The following is a 4,791-nucleotide window of genomic DNA, read 5'->3' as shown; positions in this document are numbered from 1 at the left end:
ATATTCAGTTTTCTTGCAGAGAAAAAATCTGTAAAATCTTAAGCATTGTGATGTTAAAAAGCTGACAAATCTATTCCCAAGTGGTTGGAAATTCTAAACCCACTATTACACAAAATCTAGAAAAATGTCTCCTATTTAAAACTACAATATCCCTTTTTTTTGCACACTCCATGAAGACACTCTTCATATTTAAAATGCCTTTCAAAGCAATTTAAACCCATTTCAGATTCTGTCATGTTTTAACTCCAACCTTTGTTGGGTTTTAATGAGATTGTTTGTAATAGAAAAATATTCCAAAGAGTTCACAATAGTGATGTGGAAGGAAAATAATACTTCTGCTGCAGCGTCAAGTGTGACGCAGCTGCTACTGAGTTTTCTTCCCATTGTTTTTTTTTTCATTTTCTCATCAACTCTCACCGACATCCTTGTCCCTGCTGAAGAAAAGCATCCCCACACCATAACGCTGCCACCAACATGCTCCACCGAGGAGATCGGCGTGTCCAGGTGGATGATTATTTCTCTTCTGTATTAGCCAGGATTGATGGAAATGTCTTGGAAGGTTTACAGCAGTGCAAACTACTGAAAATGCTCAGTTTTCAGATGAATCTAACGCGCTTTATGAGACGTTCAGAGTTTGACGTGCTGCTTGATGGTTCAGTCATGCTTCAAACCCGTCCCATGCTCTGTCCCTGATCTGTCTGTTGTGTTACTTGCTCTTTGGGATTATGTATGTTCCCCCAAAGGTTTTATTAAAAACCTTCCTATGCCTGACAGAGTAGCTGTTTTTACTACAAAAGATGGACCTTTATTCTTATTAGGTGATTTCTGCAGCCAATTGACTGAACTGGACTTCATTTAAGGGTATTACTCAAAATCCCAAATAAAGTACATTATTCAGGATTTAAACTTTTGTCACATTATTTTATAATATGACAAAATAAGAAAGAAATGCTCAAAGTTTTCAACTTGGTACACACTGAAAAATGTCCAAGCTGTCCCTTTAGCACTCAAACCTCACTCTCTGACAGGATAATTAGTTTGTGTTTCATAGGAATGGCGTGATTTTTTCTGAATGTTCAGGACTTTGGACAGCTCCATAGTTTTAATTTCACATCAGTCTCACCTGTTCTCCGCAGGCGTCGCTGACGTTCTCTGTAGCCCCTGCGATCCCCACAGCGCGCTCGTTCAATGCGACCGACTCTTTAAACATTCTTCCTTTGCCTCACATGTTCCACCGGCACGCTAATAGACAATTTTGCAATTACTCTCCCCAAGAAGCCATTTGTAGATGCTCGGTGAAATGCATTAAAGGACAAAATCTGTCTCCATGTCCTAACAAGGTACCGCGGCTTGTTACCATGGCATGTTTCTGCACACACATGCAAGGTACCTTTAGCAGTGATTACGACTGACCCCTGCCAATTGAAACCATTGTGAGTATGCCACAGATTTTTTCCTCATCCTTGTTTGACGCCCTGGCAGCTACATATTGTGAAACAGGAATGATGTGGGCAAGAAAAGAAAAGGGGCAGGGGGGTAGGGGGCTGCTGTTTGCTTCCTGTGAGTCACCCACCAGAGACACAACTGCGTTTGCCAAAGAATTTTGTGCACAAATTGTGATCCTTCTTTAAAAAACATGGAGGCAAATATAACATGAGAACAATAGACGAGGTATTTGAGAAATTAGCCAAAGTTCAAAACTGATGGATATCATGATCAATAGGTATTGAAATGATTTTGGAAAGTTCTGTGTCCATTTTGTTTCCGAACATTCTCAGATCTGTTCTACATCAGAATAATTGCCCGTCTCGTATTTAAGCTTTCGGGTTTTCTCCCGTCTTTGCTAGTTTGTCTCGGCTTCTGTCTGCATTCCAGCCTTTTTCTTCAATCTTGTGATTTTTGGATATTTGACCTTTGCTTTTTTTTTTTTTGGCCACCCCTCTCGATTGTGTGATCTGATATTATAGTCGAGTACAGATCGAGTCTGTATCTTGGAGAACGGAAAATTGCAAGGCCTAAAAAGCAAAAATAAACAATAAATAAAAAGGCCAGAATACAAACACAGTGAATTAGGAGCTGTTTAACTTATTCTCAGTATAAATGTAGCTGTTCTCTGAAGGCCTACGAGGTTTTTAAAGAGCATTGCAAACAACGGTGGAGACCAAGGAACAGCAACTGGAATGAAAGGTAAGCGATAAAGTTGTGGAGAACTTTGCTGCAAACACAAAACCTCAGTATAAGGAGAGTTTTGATCAGATTCACAACTCGGGATGGAGAATCTGTTGATTGGAAAGGTTTTAGTCCTGCACAGATAATTCTGATAAAGGAAGCTAGAGATGTCCTGGAGTTTGAAACAAAGTGTTGTAGGGGGTTTCTGTGAAACATGGTGGTGGCAGCATCATCCTGGGGCGACAAGTCAACAAAGACAAGAAAGCTGATTACATTCAATGTTACTGTGGAAGGTCAAATGATTATCGTGTGATTTCCAACAGTTCATTTAGCAGATTTTTTTCATGTTTTGTGTGGATTACGTTGCAACGGAAACAGAGTGGGTGGCATTAAACCTCAGAGTGAAGATCTCTGCTGATCTTACCTGGACAGAGAACCAGCCACTTCATCGTATCGCCATCTGAGGAAACAAACAGCGCTTGTAGCTCTTCACCACGTTCTACAGAGGTGTGGTTGAGATTGCACTGACACAATCTCTGTGTGCTGCTCTGGCTGTAAAATAACAAGAGGAACTCTGCAGGGCACAGAGAGGGGGGTCTGCCTCAGAGCCACCGCAGGAGCAGTGAACATGCTCAGAGACTCTTTACATTGTCCTTATGGAGGTTTTGACCTGCTGCCATCATGTGAACGGTTCCACATCTAAAAGCAGAACAGTCGGAGCTTTCTGTGTACAGATGGGGAAATCCAGAACTTCTGCTATGATTAGGCAATTTATATTACCGTGCTTATGTTGTATTTAATTTGCTCTTTATTATACAATGACATGAGAATTTAACTGAACTATTCAAAGTAAAAACAAAAAAAACAAAACAATTCTCTTCCTGAGAAAAACAGACATGCTATCAAACCAGGTTGCACTCTTGTTTTTCAGTCTGTCATGTTTTAGATTTTAATTTTTTTATGCAATCTTAAAGTGTCCCTGCATAAATTAGAACAAGGGGGGAAAAGCTGCATAGAACACTCAATAATCAGCTAAAATGCTAAACTAAATGAATAAAACAATTGCTATTATTATGATAAAGGCCATATAAAATATTAAATGTAGGACTTTTAATTTGGCTATATGTTTATTAGTTATTTTTGACTTGTAAAGTGTCTCAAGGTGACATTAGTTGTGATATATATCTATAAAAAAAGAGTTTATGGCTGAACGCTTGACAATATTTCTGATTTCTACCACAAGAGGGCAGGAGAGCCTCCGTAAGACAGGAGATGGAGCCAGACGGCTCTCCAGGGGGAGCAGCACATCCATGAACATGTTCGATGGCGGCTTTATGGATTTCATTCAACTTAAAGATTTTTTTTTTCTTCTTGCTATCAGCAGAGGCCAGATTCTCATGCTGTTGAGTTTGGATTTGAATCGTGTTTTGCGACACGGAGCTAGGCGTAATAATCATGATATGGCAAACATAGGAGGCGCTCTTTTTGGCTCCTAACAGCTGCCGTTTAAAAGAAACGATGCAGATGCTGGTTATGGCTTCCTACAGAGACACAACAACATGCTGTTTCTTTGTCACAACATTTCTTCCAGCCTATTCGGTGGGAAATGACCTTAAATTTAAAGTGTTTTTGAACATAAAATGAGTACTGAGTGCTTATTTTGAACACATTTTAAGAAAACGGCTTCTTAAAAAAACATGAATGGATGGCTCATCCATCCATCCATCCATCCATCCATCCATCCATCCATCCATCCATCCATCCATCCATCCATCCATCCATCCATCCCCCAGTCATTTATCAGATGACACAATTTCACAGACTCGTGAAATTATCTGATGCTGTCAAAGCACTCTGAATTGAAACTGTAACAAATTGGTCGAATTCATGCAGAATTATATTTCCTGATATTTAGATCTTTGCCAGCCGCCTGTTGTGGTAGGAGATTTAGTCGGGGCCACATTTTCCGACCTTTTGATATTAATTTAATGTGACATTGGTCTGAAGCAGCTCTGCTCCAGTACGCTCCCTGTATGTACACAGCGGATTCCTTACTGCTTTGATACACCTGAATTTTAGGGACAGGTTACAGGGCGAAAAATGACGAGGAAAAAGACGTAAAATAATTGCATTTCTACGAAAAGGACTGGACCAGCATTTACATTTACTTTGTAAATGCTGGTGCATTATATCACAAATTTGAGCTGGAATGTGTCCACCCCTGCTGTCTTCGTGTTTGCGCATTTTGTTATAATCTGACTTGGTCAAATAAAACAAAGCACTGAAGGCTGCATGCGAACGAACGCCGATGTGTAGACTTTGCGCAGTCTGAATCCCGCACTGCACGATTTCCGCTTCCACGCCGGCTGCAGGCGAGTGAAACAAAAGGCTGCAGATTTCAGCACCACAGAAGGTGGACAGCGCTCCTGGCAGCCTGTGTTGGGATGGAAAGCTCCTATTGCTCTATTGGACACACACACACACACACACACACACACACACACACACACACACACACACACGCGCGCACACACACACACACATACACACACACACAACCACACACTAGGAGCATGTATGCTCAGATGGAACCAGAACTTCCTCGCAATCACTTTATTGTTG

Source organism: Poecilia reticulata, linkage group LG20 (assembly GCF_000633615.1).
Source record: "Poecilia reticulata strain Guanapo linkage group LG20, Guppy_female_1.0+MT, whole genome shotgun sequence".
In the NCBI taxonomy this organism is placed as follows: Eukaryota; Metazoa; Chordata; class Actinopteri; order Cyprinodontiformes; family Poeciliidae; genus Poecilia; species Poecilia reticulata.
Note: the sequence above shows the minus strand (reverse complement) of the source record.